We start from the raw sequence: 18,607 nt of genomic DNA, 5'->3' as shown, positions 1-18,607 counted from the left end.
CCTCTCTATGGTTCTCCCATGCACCCAACCCTTTCTGCTCTATGAACTTATTCACCCATGCTTTGCTACCATCTGCATCTCCAAGTCTCTTTTCTACTTGACCTTGAGCTCTTTGAATGCCCAGACTGCCTTTTCTCTCTGTTTTCCTAGGTTTGGCTCAAGTGAATGGATGCATTTAAGGTGTCCTTAAAAGGAATGGAGGATTTCTCCTTGTCATTGTTCCTGAAAGTATGGTCTAAGGAATACTTCCATCAGAATCATGGGGATCCCTGGGTGGCTCAGGGGTTAAGCACCTGCCTTTGGCCCAGGGCATGATCCCGGGGTCCTGGGATAGAGTCTCACATCGGGCTCCCTGCATGGAGCCTGCTTCTCCCTCTGCCTGTGTCTCTGCTTCTCTCTCCCTCTCTCTGTCTGTCTGTCTGTCTCTGTCTCTCATGAATAAATAAATAAAATCTTAAAAAAAGAACCAAATGAGTTGACTATTAAAAATGCAGACTTCCAGGATCTTCCCCTTCTGTTTCACTGGGTCTGGACCTGAGGTCCTGAATCTGCCTTTTGGAAAAGCATGCTCCTGTCTGACTCGGATACATATTACTGAAGTTTGAGGTCTGCTGCCCTACATATGCTGGGCTTTAGGATAGATACATATGAACAGTAAGATGTGCAAATTCCCCATGGTTTCCATTTGAATTCTACTTTGTTTTTTCAGTTAACCTCACTTGCCCAGGCTCTTCCTCTCTTCTCAAGCCTAAGCATGATATAGCAAGATTACCTTCATCTAGAAAAATTTCTCTGCCCTTTTTACCTGTTGATGATCTAAGATTGGCCCAAACCTCTAACTCCATTGAAAAGGACAATTGTAATCTCTTCCCCATTGCAGTTTCTCAGAGGAAGAGAGCAATATTTCGAAGCTTGAATGACTCAAGTACAGTGTGAGCCAAAGAGACAAATCTACTCAACCCTACTGAATCAGGCTGTCAAGTAATGAGATCTGGATTAGTTATGGGGCATCTTCAATCTTGTATATCTTCTTACTTACTTATTTTGGAGTCCTTTCTGAAACTTAAAATGTTAGTAAGGAAGAACCCATGAAAGAGAGGGAATTCCTCTGCAATTAACTCCACATTCCCACACTATGAAGACTCCATTAAGAATTCCTTGCTGAAATCAAAGTCTGTGCAGGCTATAGACAGCCTTGAGTCTCCACCAGCCACTGATGCTCACCAGTCCAAACGGAGTGAAGAATTCCACAGTCATCTCTACAGAGATAACAGGGGATTATCCATCAAAGGAAAACCATTGCTAGATTCAGACAGGGTCAGAAGATGTTTGCATCCATTATTAAGCTACGTTAGTAAGAAATGCTTTCAGGGAAATTCTAAGGACTAGAAAAACACTGTTTCCTTTTAAAACTAAAATAACAAAGTTAGGTTTTCAACCGTTTCCTCTTGGCCCATTCCCCATTTTTGAGAAATGGGCTTACAGTGGATGTAAAATACATGGAATGGAGTGGAACAAGCATGGACTTAAAACTCAAGAGGTGTAGGTATGGATGTCTGTCCTGTATTCATTCTGTCACTAGGTGTACATCCTTGGGTGAGCCCCTTGATAGTGCTGGGTCTCAGTTTCACCTGTAAAACAATACCCATATTGTGTATCATTGTTAGAATTTGAGATAATATGTCTGACACATCAGAGTTCAACAAACAGTAGATATTACAATTCTGTATTAGCAAGAACAGCACAGATTGTGAAACAAATGACATTTCTATTACTTCAAATCAACAAGCATTTGTTGAGCTTCTTCCTATGTGTCAGGCACTCTACTTTGGTGCTAGGGACATAATGAGGAGGATAACACCATCTCTGCCTCAGTCTCAGGTCCCCTTCAGAATGATTTAAGCATATTAAGAAAACTACTCTGGTTTACACATCGAGCATCTTTGGGAATCACATCTTTATGAAGCAAGTCTTTTCATTACACGACAAGTTAGATGGCAAAAGTGACCTCTGTGGACACAGAAGGGCAGGGGCCATGGAACATACCAGCGCATGGGAGAGCTGCATTTATCGTGAGAACCTGCGAGCTCATTATCTACTTCTTTCTTGCGGGGTTGCCTTTCCTCCCTGGGTTTTGGGCAGCACTTTTTTCAGGTGCTAATCCTCAGGATTTATTCCTTTCCCTTTAATGTAAAAATATCTTCCCATCGCTGTAACCCACCCCAAAGGAGTTCGTATCTCTGAATACTAATCAGTAATCCCCAAAGCCATTTTTCTTCCAGTGAGGGTTCCCAGCCCAGAAAGGCAGCCTTCCCCTTTATTCACGCGTGCAAACGAGCCTGCTGTGGAGCTGTGCTGGCTTTGCTGGGCTGTAGGTGGCAGAACTAACTCAGACAAAAGCCTGCCTTCTCAGGCCGCAAGCCAGTACATTTTGGCAACAGCAAAGGCCCGGGGCATTATGAAATGAGATCAGGAAGACGGTTGGGGAGTGGGTTCCCGCAGTCACTAGCCAGTTCCTTCTGGAGCAGGGATTCCTACTGTCCCTAGGGTCTTGGGCCCCCTTGAGAATCTGAGGAAGGCTACACAGCTTGTCTTGCAAAGTTTGTACAAAATATCTGGACGTTTACAAACCCTCTTATATCCCCATGCGTTGACTCGGAGTAAAGAGTTCCCTGTTTGTAATAAGTATAAACCAGGCTACATTCCTTCTCTTCCATGCTACACACACACACACATATTCACACACACACACACACACACACACACACACGTGCATGCACACATCAGTCAAATGCATATTAATGGAGCTAAGCATAATAACACAGTCTTCTGATTTAGAGGAGCAATTGTATCTGCAGAGTTGGGACTTCTACAAAGGTCTCAGCAGACCAGTCCCTTTGCCTGAAAAGGAAGACCACAGCATTTCTGCAACATCTGCAGTAGCCTACATGCAGAGCTGCCACTTAGTTTTGCTTCCTCCTGTGGTGGGGTTGGGGGGACACCAGGAGGAATTCTAGAACACTGTGAAAGGGGCAGGAGTCAGCAAGGCCTGAGATTTCGTTTTGAGTATGAAGCTCCAAAATATATAATCCCTGCCAGGTCCATGTAGGATCCCAAAGAAAGCTATTGCCCATCCCAACAAAGCTGCAAGCACACCTTTCTGCAGATTTAGCAAGAGTTTTAAGCTAGGCTTGGTGCCTTGACGCTTCTGACTTCATCTTCTGGGATTCTGGCCCCAGCACTGACCCTGGAGTATGGAATCAAAACCTGTAACTACAATAGCAACTTGCTGGGTGAATAAAAGGATAGATGGATGGATGGGTGGATGAGTGGGTGGATGGATGGATGGATAGATGAGTGGGTGGATGCGTGGGTGGATGGATGGATGGATGGATGGATGGATGGATGGATGAGTGGGTGGATGGATGGATGGATGGGTGGATGGATGGATGGATGGATGGATGGATGGATGGATAGGTGAATGGGTGGGTGGATGGATGGATGGATGGATGGGTGGGTGGGTGGGTAGATAATAAACAGATTGGCCAGATATATGGTCAAGAGTCATCTACTAATAGCAGACAAACCAAATTGTCTTGGGGGCCTAGAGGTGGTTTGTCCACGTGATAAATAACTGATTGCTTCCTCTGTACAGAAGGCTTTGTACAAATGCACACACACATGTACCCAATTACTGTATGTCCAGGCCAGGCAGGAAGATCTCCACTCATCCTGGGACTTTTCATTGTAACAAAGGGCCTAGCAAATGTAGACAGACAGTATTGCGTTTTGCTTTGTTTTCATCTCACAGTAATCCTGGAGAAATTTGATTCTCTTTAGTTATGTGTTCACACTTATTCTTCTTGCTCAGCTCCTTGCCCAAACCCAGTTCCAGAAATAGGTGATGCTTGTCAGAGTTGGCTCTGGCCTATGAAAAGGCTGATGCCCTGGGCTGGCATTTGGCTTACTCCCAAACCTAGGTCCTGCCTACTGCCAACATTTTGATCCAATCTCTTTGGATGATGGATGACATCCTCTGAGCTTGAGCCACTTACTCTTTGCATATAAAGCTTGCCCGAGGTTACTATTTCAATACCAGCTCAGGCTTTTGTTCATGTTGTTCTTCTTGCCTAGAAGACGTCCCCTCTTTCCCAGTCCTTTTAGCCAGAGGTTGACATGTGGGCTGAATACGGCCATGCTTACATAATGTTGGTAGCTGCTTTTGTGATATGACACCACAGTTGAATAGTTGTGACAGAGTTCATATAGCCCACAAACCTGAAAATATTTACTATCTGGCCTTTCACAGAAAGGTTGCTGACCTCTATTCTAAACCAGTGCTGTTCAAAGTAGGTGGTCTGCAAACTATTTGTTGTGTTTCTGTGACAGGAGAAGCAGCTTGAGGCAGAGTATCATTCAGTTCATTGCTTCCTCCACTGAGAAAGTCTTATGTCAAAAAAAAAAAAAAAAAAAGTCAGAGAAACTAAACAATGTGTTCAATAATGTAGTCAATTTACATTCCAGAGCAAGCTTCCTCATCTTATCGTGGACCACTAAGAGTTTATAGTCTGGCACTGGCCTGCAAACTATATTGGAATCCCACCAATAGACCATTAATGCCCTCCAAGGTCCAGCTCAAAGCCCACATCTGTCTCTGACAATCCCTGCTCGCAAGAGACCCCTGCTACTATAGCAGGTTCAGCCCAGTGTTGATATTTGCATTGGTTCCTTTCTTGTGGACTTGTTTCATCTCCTTATCTATAGCAAGCCATATTTTACTTTTCTCTCCCTCCTATTTAACACCGTATTAGGCATACTCAAATATTTGCTGAGTTGTAATTTAATAATCACCATGGAGTATCTAACCTATGCCTGTCCCTGGAGTATGTCCCTGACATATATCATTAACCCTCACCAGCTTCTGGCTCACTTTTACAGGTGAGGAAACTCAAACTCAAAGCTATTAAATCACCTAGAGCTGAGAGTAAAGAGTGTGATTCCTATAATGTATCCAAGGTTTTAGAATCATTTGAAGGGCAAAGAAGAGGTTTATTGTCAAGTCTGCTAGATTCCAATGCTGTGTTCTTAACAACTAACTGCTCTGTTGTCTAATCTCTCTAAATAGGAGTGGCTTAAATCACTGCTGAGATACCAAGTTCAAAAGCTCTCATTGTCTTTATATTGCTTTGTATACACAGGATTCACCACCACATGAGTGGCGCAGGCTTTGAAACCAGATTCACGTGGACTCAAACCCCCAAGTCTGCCATTTACAAAGTGTGTGTTCTTGGCCAAGAATTGCAGCCTCTCTGAATCTCCTCATCTGCAAAATGGGGATAATGACACTTATCTCTGGTACTTTGAAACAACATATGGAAATACTTAATGCAATGCTTGGAACAAAGTCAACGCTCAAAGGACTGAAATTGGTATTGTGATAAATACTGGTTGCACCAATAGCTCTCCACTGAGCCAGGAGATCCATGTGTGATGTGATTGGTTAGCTACTGGGGAGTAAATCATTTGGTCTCCTTGAGACTTAGGGGGTCACTAGACTCCAATGGTAAGTGGGCCAATAGTTACATTCCATTTTAGTGGCTAACATCTCTAATAAAAATCTATTTTTAGAATTCAGTGATAAATACAAAATGTTTAAATCCACAGACCAGAGTTCTTTCTCTTTTTTTTCTCCCCCACTAGTTACTCCTCTAGCTGAATCTGGATTAAAAAGATATCAGAGTGTGGGGTGATTAAAAACCAAACTCTTCTCTAAGGTGAAGGAGTATCTCCTAATTAAGAAACACCTCACAGAAAGAGATTTTACATTAAAACAAGAGAAAGATACACGGAATCTAAAAGGAAAACAAAACAAAACAAAGCAAAAATAAATAGATAATCACACCTAGAAACAGATAAGAATGAATAACAGACATCCACAGGAGTAAAACCTACTTTGCCTCAGAGGATGAAAAACAAGAGAGAAGGAAATGCTTTCCTTTAGAAGCTATGCAATTCTAAAACATCAGATTATGATTTGGGTTTATTTCCTGATAGGATTAAAGGTAGATTGGTTGTCAAATTCAAAACATCCTCTTTTTTATCTGAAGATTCAACCAGGGGAGCCTTTGCCTTTTCTCAATTGTTTTGCAAATTGATTACTGGGGAAAGTTATCACATCCAACCCTGGAGACAGACAGCCCTCTTCTGTTCTGGGAGGGGGTGGGGGGTGCTGAGGAGCTGGCTTTGCCAAAGCGGCAGCTGCCACTTCAGGAACAGTCCTTCTGGGGGAAGGAGCAGGCCAAGCATGCGCATTTCAATATCTATGCCTTGACCTCAATTTTGAGGCTACCAGAAAGGACTCCCGTATGTGACCACTGGCTGCTTTTCTGGCCAGCCCCAGGACAGAAGTGCTGGGGCTTTTTTGTCTTGACCTACAGAGGTGCCATCAGACTCGCCAGGCTCAATGTTTCTGCGGTACCTGTCAGGCCAATGAACACAGTTCAAGGCCTTGGAAGTACATTCTCTTTCCCTCTGACCCTATGCACTTCATTTTTCCACCGTGTCATTTGGTGTGAGCATCCCCTTCCATTAGTGCCCTGGCTATTTGCCTATTTGCTCTTAGACTCACCCCCTCCCTTCCGTCTCTGTATTGCACAGGACAGACTCCTGCACACAATTTGCTAGAAATTTTTCCAACCTGCTTCAGAGATTGGAGGGAATTGTGTTGGGTTAATTTCCTAGGGCTACCATAACAAAGTACCACAAATTCAGTTCTGGAGGCTAGCAGGTGTTAGCAGGGCTATATTCCCTCCAAAGGCTTTAGGGTTGAATCCTTCCTTGCTTCTCCCAGCTTCTGTTGGCTCTGGCAAAACCTTGGTGTTTCTTGGCTTGTAACCACTTCACTTCGATCTCCATCTTCACATGGCCTTCTCCCCTATGTCTCTGTGTCTTCTCTTCTTATAATGACCTTGGTCATTAGATTTCTTTTTTTTTTTTTAAGATTTTATTTATTTATTTATTTATTTATTTATTTATTTATTTATTCATGAGAGAGAGAGAGAGAGAGAGAGAGAGAGAGGCAGAGACACAGGCAGAGGGAGAAGCAGGCTCCATGCAGGGAGCCTGACATGGGACTCTATCTCGGGTCTCCAGGATCACGCCCTGGGCTGAAGGTGGTGCTAAACCGCTGAGCCACCTGGGCTGCCTGGTCATTAGATTTCTAAATAAGGTCACACCATGAGGTTCCAGGTGAACATAAATTTTTGAGGGGTAGTCTTCAATCTACAACATAGGTAAAGAACCAAGTGAGGGTATTTCTTGTCCTTTCTGGTTTAGATGGCTTCTCCAACAACTGTCACTATAGGTCCACTATGGTTCCAGTTTCTACCAGGTGACCTGATAGTAGCACCTCCTGCCTTTGTACCTTGGAGTGGCGGTGCTAATCTTAGGGTTGTCTCTTCTTCCTCTGGTTGCTTTTCTTTTTTCTTTTTTAAAGATTTCATTTATTCATGAGAGACACAGAGAGAGAGAGGAAGAGACATAGGCAGAGGGAGAAGCAGGGTCCCTGTAGGGACCCCAGGATCATGACCTGAGCCAAAGGCAGATGCTTAACCACTGGGCCATGCAGGTGCCCCCCTCTGGTTGCTTTTCTAGCTTCAACATCTTTGTACATAATTTACCATATAAAATTTCCTCTACTAAATTACCTGGTGGGTGCTTTTGATAAATTCTGATTGACGATGTGGTTTGTAAGAAATTAGGCAATATATAAAAGATGAAGAACTTTGGGTATAAGGAAGCATCATGTTTAGTGGAGTTAAGCATGCTTAGGTTGGGTTCAAATCCCAGCTACTTAATAGTTGAGTGACCTTGGATGAATTATCCAATCTCTTGGTGTTTCAGTTTCCCTAACAGAAAAGTCAGGATAACCATAGGTCTTATCTAATCAGGTTATTAGGAAAACAAGAAAATCCACCTAAAATATGTATCTAGGTCCTAACACATGCATGCCTATTATGATGGGGGTATAGTCAAATTGAGGGGTAGGCAGGGGCCTCATAGAAGATATTTTGAAACTTCTCAAGACCTACTTACTAAAATTTTGTATGTTTCCTGCCCTATGTATATATGCATATATGTATATGTATATGTACATAGCCTAAAAATTAGATTTTTTTGCCTGAACAAAGGAAGACCATAGCCTAGCTAAATCGACACATAAAACTGCCAGTCTCCCCACTACAGTGTAAAGAACTAGAAAGCTGGATTATGTCCTATTGTTTTATTATTATTATTTATTATATTACCTAGCACCCAGCAATGGATCTGATGTTTGTGGAACAAATGAATGCTTGAATACATGAATATGACAGACTGGACAACAAAAACAAATAGGTGATTAGACATCAGAAAATAGATCAGTTCTTGCTTCATGCACATTGTAACTATAGTTACTTGGGTACCAGGGATGCAACGGTGAACATTGCACAGCCTCCCTCCCTTGAAGCCTCCTTCCAGAAGGGAGATGGGATAAACAAGATTCCCAAGTGGGCTGGCAATTATAAAGGAGAAGCATAAGAGGTGTCAGGAAAGGTTGCCAGGAGGAACTGATATTTGAGACCTAAAAAGATGACTTGGGAGTCAGCCAGGTGAAAAGAGGCGGCTAGGACATAGGTTGGGGACATCTTGGGCAGAGGGTATACAGATGTGAATGCAAGCAAGAATATGGTGTTGGACACTGCCCATAATGGAATCAGAGAGCCAGCTACAGTGGCGAGGCAGGCACCGTCAGGGCCTCAGTTTCTGGCCCACAGCAGAGCTGAGGGGTGCGACTGATGTAGACAAAAGCATCCTGGGCATGAAGTGCTCCCACCAGTGCCATCAGCGTGGACACTGGACTGCAACACGGTACATACCATACTGTTGTTTCTTCCATCCATGTTTTCTAAGCATGAGAAAAGCATCAGCAGTATTTTGATGTGGTGGGCTAAGCAAAAGTACCAAATATCCCCAAAGGCAAATACTGGCTGCTTGGAGAGTCTCAAGCAGTGGAGACTAGCCCCCTAAGTGCTGTTGATCACAGCACTGGGGGCATTTGCACCCGTCCATGCTGTACCTCACCGGAAACAGGTAGCATATGTAGCATGCTGGTTATTTCTCCCAAGGAGCTAAGAGACTGTGTACTTGCAGTGAGGTGACATTTAAACCCTAGCATGTATAAATGGGGCCTGATAATCTTCGTCCTGTGAGTAAGGGAATTTGGAGATGGTCCTTGGGAGCTGTCAGTGCCAGTTTCCAAGGCACATGGCTATCTTGTTCGTGCAGTTATAATCCCTCCTGAACATCAACTGCATGGTTACGCCTGCCTCCTGCCCTGGTGTAAATACCCACAAGACTGTTAAAGACAGCGCTATGCTCTGGGGTTTGGGCCAGCATCCCCACGGCCGCTGTTCGGGAGGATTTCTGGGCCATGGTCAGTATGTGGGGGTAGGGACTTCTCTCTCCTGGCCCCGAGCACCCCAGCACACAGCTCTGTTAGGAGTGCTTGCCTGCCTGCCTGCCTTCTTGGGGGCTTCTGCCAGCAACAGCCCTCCAGCTCCACTCTGACACAAAGGAAGGAGCAATTTCTCAGTAATGTAGCGCTCAGCTGCTCAATTGCTCCCGCCGGCCGCGATCATTGTGAGCCTGTGGAGCCTTGTATCAGCAGCCAGTTCTCCTCCCAGGGATAGAAGTGAGATTGGTGAAAAGCAGGATTCATGTTGACAATGGCGACACCGTACGTATGAAAATGGAGTTGGCAGAGATTGGGATTCATTCATTTATTCACTCATTCATTCAACTCATACTAATTGAACTTGTACTATGTGCGCCATGGTATGTCCTAGGTGCTGGGGGTGTGGTTAACAGAAATAAAGGAAATCACTGCTCTTATGGAACTACATTCCAGTGAAGGAGACGATAAATAAGCACAAAATATATGTTAGTGATAAGTAAGCAGGGAAAACAAGGAGGGAAACGAGGCAGGTCGCGTTGAAGTTCAGAGGGTTGAGAGTCTGGATACTCTGGCTAAAATCACTGCTTGGAAGAGTGGCTCCCTAGGGGTGCCCGTGCCCTAATCCCTTGAGTCTGGGAATGTGTCAGGCTACGTGACAAAGGGAATTAAAGTTGCTGATGAGCTGACCTTGAGATGGAGAGATTAGAGTGGATTATCTAGGCCAGCCCAGCATAATCATAAGCACATCTAAAAGTAGAAAAGGGTATCAGAGAGTCAGAAAGATGGCAGCATGAGAAGGACCTGATGTGACGTTGCTGTGGGCATTTGAGGATGGGAGGGGGTCATGAGCCAAGGGATGTGGACAGCCTCTAGAAGTTGGACAAGGTGAGGACAGGTTCTGCCCTAGAGCCTCCAGAAAGGAGTAGAACTCTGCCAGCACCCTGAGTTTAATGTGCTGAGATCCATGCCAAGACTTCTAATCTACCGTGAGATAATAAATCTGTGATCATTTGTCTCAGCAGCAATAGAAAAGGACTACAATCACTCAGAAGGTGACATCTGAGTAAAGATCAGATGGTGAGGTTATCATTTTTGGCAAATAAAAATATAGGAATGCCCAGTTACGTTTGAATTTCAGATAATAAACAATAATTTATTATAACATTAATAAATATAATAGTCATTTATTCATTATTTTTCTGATATTTAAATTCAACCAGGAATGTTATAGTTTATCTGGCAATCCTAATCTCAGGTATTTGGGGAAAAACATTTCAGGTGGAAGGTACAGCATTCTGAGCAGAGGGAAGAGCAAGGGCAAAGGCCTGGGAGCTCTGAGAAACATCTCAGAGAGGAGTAGGGTGGCCATGGAGAGAATGAGGTGGAAGAGAAGGTGATTTCAGAGAGGCTGTGAGGTACTAGATCATGAAAACCATCAGGAGGATATTGGCCTTTGGTCTGAGGGGGACAGGAAGACATTGGAGGGTTTGGGGCTGGGGAGTGCCAATGTTTGGGGTCTCCTGAGAGTGGAAAGATGCGGACTGTAAATAATGCTGACTGTAAATAACTTGAGGACAAGGTCTAATCTATTTTTGCATGGCCCTGGAGTTAGCACAGAGGTAGGTATTCAAGCACACAGGTGCTGGAAGGGCAGTAGGCCTTTTAGTTGGTACAAGTCAGTGCTGTGCCACCTGATACTGGAATCAGAAAAGGTATGGAGAGGTGTGCATGGTTGGAAAAGGGAAGATTTAAGAGGAAAGAAGTGGCTCATGATCGCAGTTCACTGCACAGTCTGGAAGAAGGCACCCAGCACACTGGGCCATAGACACCGGCTCCCTGTCCAGTTCTAGACACCCAGAAGCACCTTGGCAGTGGCCGCCAGACGGCCAGGTTTTGCGACTCCCCTTCTGCCTTAGAGGCTGCAGAGCCAGGCCTACAGCAGCTCCCCGAAGCCCCACAGGCTAAGCGTGGGCTCCTGTGGGCCTCTGGGCCTCTGGACACGTGTGTCAGTGCTGACCTGCTGCCCTCAGCAGCCGGGTCTCCGAACCCCCATGTGGTGCCTTTCTGTGTACCCGTTCTTTCAATCCTAAAGTTGAATCTGCAAACACCTTACTCCAGCCACTTTGCCTTCTCTCTGTGTTGTGGTTTCTTTGGTGCTTGTGATTCCATGTGGTTTCTGTTTAAAAGGGTGTGTGTGAGTGTGTGTGTGTGTGTGTGTGACTGCCTTTGCTGAAGAGTTGAATGTCATGTTTACCAATAAAAGTAGTAATTTAAAAAAAAAGAAAGAAGTGGCTCATGAAGAGAAATCTGAAGTCTGTAAGGAGATCTGTAAGGATGGAGAAAGAATAGATGTGTGGGGAATCTCAAGAAAGTCAAGACATTATTATTATTATTATTAAAGATTTTATTTATTTATTCATAGACACACACAGAGAGAGGCAGAGACACAGGCAGAGAGAGAAGCAGGTTCCATGCAGGGAGCCCGATGTGGGACTCGATCCCAGGTCTCCAGGATCACACCCCAGGCTGCAGGTGGCACCAAACCGCTGTGCCACCGGGGCTGCCCAAAAGTCAAGACATTATGCAGAAAGCCAGATTTTATTCTGGAATCAAGAGTTAGGAACCTCAGGAAAGAGTGTCATGTCCACTATCTACTCCAGTTAATTCAGAGCAGCAGAGTCTAAACCAAGACCTGAGGAGGCCATATTTCAACTCTTCAAAAGTCCTTGAAAAGTTGCAAGAGGAAAGAAAACTGTGATTGTAAAACTTTTTTTCAGTAGCTTGCTAGTGAATCACTCACTACTTCTAATCACGACTGGAGCTTGGTGTTCACTAGGTACCCGGCAGCAGGTTTAGTGCCTCCTCTGGGTTTTCTCACTTCATCTTCCAGCACATTAACTACATAGACATACAGATGAGAAAAGAAAGACCAGAGAGAGTGGGTAACTGGCCCAAAGTCACAGAGCTTTCAGGGACCCCTTAGCTTTGATTTTGTTGCACTTAGCCCCTAAACTAAGCAGTTCCTCCCTCTCTTAACTTTTATGCTCATGCTTATGAACACATCACTATCATCCTGCATTGTAATGAGCTGCTTCCCCAATAAGATTGGGATCCTGGTGGTGAGGAGAGTTGTCCACCTTTACATCATCAGATATTGACACTTAGTAGGCAAGCATACAAACAAATTAATTCTGAATGAATGAGTGAATGAATGAATGAGAGGGCAATGTCCTCTAAGGCTCAAAGCAGACATTTCAGTGTAAAAAGATTGATGAGGCCCGGCTGCAGGTTGAGCAGGGCACTTGTTCCTTCATCCTCAGCAGACCAGTTAGGCACTCAAGGTCCCACCCCTTTGCTACTTTTTCTCTAGGGTTACGTGAAAACTTGAACATGCATTGCCTCTAATTTCACTGTGCTTGTTTTCCTACAGAGTATTTAAAGTCTCAAGAGGGATCACAGGTTGTAGGGCCTGTTTTTATTTTTCTTTCATCTATCTACAGTTATGCACATTGGAAGCTCCTCTTCCTTATCTTTCTTCATGTATTTGTCTAATTGTTTCCTTTTCACTTCTGTGCTCTGAGAGCATCCCTGGACCCTGGGCCCTTGACAGAAGATCTGTGCAGGATGATGGAAAATCTGTTCCTCGTCTAGTCATTAAATCGATCCAGCATGCTGGAGCTTCAGCCTCCATCCTTTCCTCATGTGTGTGCGCATGTGCATTTAAGAGTTTTATGCTGGACACCTGCCTGGACTTGCCCTCTTTGGCACTGAATCTTAGACATGAGAATGAATAGATTCCTCAGGCCCTCTGAGCACCGTGAGGAGCTCAGGTGGGCATCTCCGTGGGAGCTGGCGGGACCAATTAGCAGAACTAACATGGCGGCCTTCCAGAAAGAAATAAGAAAACATAACTACAAGTTCACTCTAGGCTACCACATTTGGATGAAGTCACAGATTCTCAAATTATATATAAAACAGATAGCACAAGGCTCCTAAACAGACTTTTGGAAGCTGGAAATCTCTTGGACATTTTTACAGTCATGGAAACTGAAGCTCATAGGGTTCAAGAGTTGTCTGGACTGTGATCTTTGCTCTGCTTGCTTGAGGTCTATCCTTTCTACACACTGTGACACGTTCTAGGGTGTTCCCCTTAGTAAATAAGACATTTCCTTTCCTTTGGAGAGTCTGGTTTCAGCACTCTTAACTAGCACTTGGAAAATTCTTGAACCTGAAATTCTCCCCTGGCATCCAGAACTTTCTGTTTTGCTCCACTGTTATGTCTGGGCAAAACTCAGTTTGGCCACTGGGAAAAGTAAGTTCCTCAGCAGTACCTTGCGAGTACCTCCTTCATGATCTGAGGCAGAACCTAATGTCCTAAGTCCTGAAGGGGTGCCAGGTCATCTTGGTTTAAAAGCAATATTTATTTGGTATGAACATAGAATGAGGGGGTCACCATATTCTTCCTTTCTTCTGGATTTTTTTTTTTTTTTTGCATGATAAAAGTTTGTGCTTTTTTTTTTTAAAAGATTTTATTTATTTATTTATTCATGAGACACACACACACACACACACACAGAGGCAGAGACACAGGCAGAGAAGGGAAGCAGGCTCCATGCAAGGAGCATGGTGTGGGACTCGATCCTGAGACTTCAGGATCACACCCTGGGCAGAAGGCCGCACTAAACCCCTGAGCCACCCGGGCTGTCCTAAAAGCTGGTTTTTAAAGCTTAGAGAAGCTTCCCAGTGTGACAAGTCCCCATTTTCCCTGTAGAAACGCTCTCAAAGTTTGTTCTTTCCTGAATTTTACTTACCTGAGCCAGTACCAAAAACTCCTAAAAAGGTCATCTACTATTTTGAGAGGTCTGGCACACAACTAGTTGCTCAGTCAGCCCACTTACACTTCACAATAGCTCTATGACTTAGGTATTAGTATCTTAATTTTGCAAATGAGCAATCTGAGGCTTGGAGAGGTCTAAGTGACTTACCACTCATAACTTATCTCATCTTATCTTCACAACCAGTGGGTTAGGACCAATTATCCCCCACGTCCAAGAGGCTACCACCAGAGTTTTAGAGAAGCTAAGTGCTTTGTCCCCAGACCCACAGCTAGAAGTTAATGGAGCCAGATTTGAGCTTAACTCCTTTTAATCCTATAGCCACAAAGGGGCTCAACGCATAGCAGGTGCTCAATAAACATCAATTAAAGAGGTGAATTATTCCAAAGCTCACCTTGTCTCCACTACTCTCGACTATTGTAAAGTTGTTACCTCTTCCTTTGGCACATGGTTTTGAAACCAAAGCTGATTAAATAGCATTCGGCCAAGTCCTTGTTTTTGGGGCCAGCTCTGGGCTGCCCAGGTCCTCCATTACCTCCCTGGAACCCTTTGCTCCCAGCGATATCTTTCGGAAGCAGCCTAGGAAATGACAATTTCCCAGTCTACCATCTTTCTTTGCTATCTTGTGTGAAGCTGCAGAATGACATTTCCTTCCTCTTAATTTCTCCAAAAGGCAAACAACACATTATTCAGGAGTTCTGCGTCAAATCCGAACACCTGATACGTCTGATATGCAAACTGTTCACTTTTTCTGTTTGTGCAGCAATGAGGCCTTATCGCTTTTGCTGCTTTTCCTTGTGATTATGAAATGCATCCTCTATCACTCTTCACCTGTGTCCTTGGCAGCTCCCTCAGGTTCACATGGCTTCTCAAAGGCTATTTGTCTTGTTCAAGTTCTTCTGGGTGCAAAATAAATCATGGATTTAGAGAAATCATCACTGTGTCATCCATGCTTGAGCGCTGGCATGGCTAATAGACAGACAGACATTCAAACAGGGATGTGGTTGAGGAAAACCTTACTGTTGGAATAATTTTTATCTAGGAATGTTCTGTCCAAAAGCACCCAAAAAGGATGTAATTATATAAGGCATCATATAAGGAAATATGCCAATCAATCATTTTTCCACAGCCACTGTGCAGTTCAAACTGATAAAGGAAAGCAGAATAGGACCTAGTAGGAGTGCAACACAGTTTTCATTTAGGGAAAAAAGGCTCTAATAAAAGGCCAGAACAGCCTTTTTCTGGGGTTTCATTCTAGCTTGGCATGATCATTTCATGCACTAAAAATAAACAGAGATTATGCATAGCTAGGGTTCTGGGGGGAAAGAATCTGCTTCTCTCTTCACTCTTCCTTTTACTTTTTCTCTTTTAATTTTCAGTATGCCCCAAAAGAAGGCTTCATGAGAATAACAAATTATGGGTATTAGGCATCACAATATTTTCTCCAGGTATACACACACACACACACACACTCTTCCATATTTCTCTGCCATGGCTCAAACAGAAATGCAGTGTTTTTCGCAGAACTGATGCTATTTTTAGACTAAATTGTAGGAAGTCTGCAACATTAATAAGTGGACAAGAAGCACAGAACCACAGTGCATGGTAATATGCCAATGCAAAAGCTAGGTTGGCCTTTCGCCAATGAACTGTGATTAGATGTTGCAGCCATGAAAGTAAAAACACCGCTTACAAAGGAATGATTAATAAGCTGACAAACTTCCAGGCATTTATTTCCTATTTTTTAGTGCCAGCTATATTAATACTAGCATATTTTCAACTTTATTAGTAAAGTCTTGAAGCCTAGAATTCTTTGGTGTGTACACGGAGGGCTTCTTAAATCAGCTGCAAATTGTCTAGACAGGTGAACATTTGATAAACATTGCTCCCCTACCCCCCCCTCCCACAGACCTATAGACCAGGTCTGTTTCTCTCCATGACACCTTGCACTGAATAATAACTGTTATGCTTCCCCAAACCCAATGCTGGAGGAAATCTTCTCCAGCAGAGAATCTAATCCCAGACAGAGGGATTAGCATCTGGTGGTAGCTGGTCTGCAGGCCAGTTGGTTTGACTTTCTGGGTCATGTTTGTTGTTGGAGAGTTCTGCCCTTTGTGGTGGCAATACTGCTCCCTCCATGTGTTTGACATTTCTTGGATGTCAACCACTTCCTACAGAGGGAGCCAGTCAACAGACTCCAATCCCCTCTCTGGAATAAACTCTGTATCTTAGTCATCTGAGAAGATGGAGTAAAATGAGGAATTATGCGATGGAATTAGGGCGACTAGGTTGTTTCAGTTTGCCTGGGACTATTCCAGATTTTAAAACTGGAAGTCTCACTTCCCAGGAAAGCCCCCAATCTCATTCAGATGGGACATTTGGTTACCCTAGATCAAAGAGTCACCAACTTAACCCTAGGAGAAGCCAGGAAGGGGCTTGGGCTTGAGTCATATCCAAGTTCAAATCCTAGTTGGGGCCCACCAACTGTGTTACCCTGGTGAGGCTTTGATGTCCTCAAGCTTCAGCGTGACAAAAATGGGGTAACGATACGTAGTCTTAGATTGTTATGAGGTCTCCATAAGATAAGCATTTAAGCTGTAGAACACAATGCCCTCCCTCCTGCCTATCTGCACAACATTTCTTAAGTTAAAAAACCATTCATGTCTATAAAAAGGAAATAGGAGCAGCTAGTCCACAAATCTGAGGAGACAAGGCAAAATCATGTATGTAAATGTATCTGTTCATTCAAGAAATAGCGAACTTCAGAAACCAGGTCAGTAGGCTCCAAAGTAGTTTGAAATGGACTCTCATGAATGAGTATTAAAAAAGCAACAGCAAAGGACAGAGTCAAATCATACCCTCTATGGTGTTCTCCTCCTTTGGACTCTGAACTTGGTTTTATTCCTATCCATAAAGCTGAAACTTTTCTCAGGAGAGTAAGACTCCCAAAGAGAAGGCTAGCCTCCTTCACCATCTCACTGACACCACCGGAGGAGGCCTTGTCTGAGGGACGCCACCTGGCTGGACAGATGGGTCCTTATATAAAAGACCCTGACCTCCAATAAAATTCCATTTTGGGGTTACATAAAAACAACAATTACTGGGAAGTCAAAATTTTTAATTAAATGTATTCAAAGGGAGTACAGATTAATGCCTCTAAGCAAGAGAGTATTTAATGCTTATAGGCCAGCTCATGCCCTGCTAAAGCAAAAATCTCACTGCCAGCAAAGCTTTTAAGTATTGATATTTCCTGCATTAATAATACTCTAAACCACATTCATAACAATATAATTAGCAACACAATTCATATCACACAGCACACAAGGACTCTGCATTATTAATTATGCCAACAGAGCCTTTGTGCTGAGCACCAAGGCTCTAATTTTAGCTTTCAAGGTAAACGATCCTAAACTTGGGGGTGGGGGAAACTTGCAGAGAGTGATGTCCCAGCATGGTCCATGTCTCTCTGGTGATCCCTAAATAATGATGAACGCTCTGTTCACAATGCCTTTGGGGATGACACCCGTTTTAAAGTCCAAGCCTGAGTGAATTTGGCTGCACTCCCAAATTTTCTATGTGGCAAAACAAGATTAATGTCCTAGCCGTGCTTATTCTACTTCAGACTCTATCTTAAAACCCCCTGGACATTATGATACTTTTATGTGAATGAGACAAAGTGTCTCAGTTTGGATCTTAGAGATGGAGTCTCATCCCAGTGGGGCTTGCCCTGCAACTTCTGTCTCCCCTCCTTGAACACTCCAGACTGGCTTTGTAGGAGTTTTTGCCCATAGTCCTGGGAAGCACTGGGGTAAGGGAAATTTTATCATTGTTGCTTCCACTAAAGGCTTAGGCTAGTCCTGAATAAGGAAACAAAATGTGGAAACACATAGTTGTGCTAATTTATATTCCTCAAGCAGCTTAAAAGGGAATTCCTTTTCATGTATCTTCCCAAACACTAAGTATTACCATTTATAAGATATCTTTGCCAATTTGATAGATGACAAATGCTATGGAATTGGTATTTTCATTTTCCAATGTGAATTTTGAAGAGCACAGCTAGGTGGAGATCTCAACAAGAAGGATATTGGAGCCAGATTGCCTGAGGACAGACTCGGATGGAGCTTCTGGAGGAATCTCCCTTGTCACCCTCCTATCCCCATGTGGCACTGCCTCCCCCATAAGACCTTTCTGAACTTCCTGGTTACTTGAGGACTCTCAAGTAACAGGACAGCCATTGCAAGTACTTCTCCACCAGAATGTAGCACTTCATTGTTTTCTT

The 18,607-nt window shown here is 43.7% G+C and overlaps 1 protein-coding gene across 16 annotated transcripts in view; it reads right to left on the bottom strand.

Annotated features, from left to right (window-relative positions):
- LDB2 (LIM domain binding 2) overlaps positions 1 to 18,607 on the bottom strand; it is a 372,791-nt gene that overhangs the window by 11,848 nt on the left and 342,336 nt on the right. The gene's annotated exons all lie outside the window — the stretch shown is intronic.

Source organism: Vulpes vulpes, chromosome 14 (genome assembly GCF_048418805.1).
Source record: "Vulpes vulpes isolate BD-2025 chromosome 14, VulVul3, whole genome shotgun sequence".
NCBI lineage: Eukaryota > Metazoa > Chordata > Mammalia > Carnivora > Canidae > Vulpes > Vulpes vulpes.
Note: the sequence above shows the minus strand (reverse complement) of the source record. Positions and strands in the feature narration are given on the sequence as shown.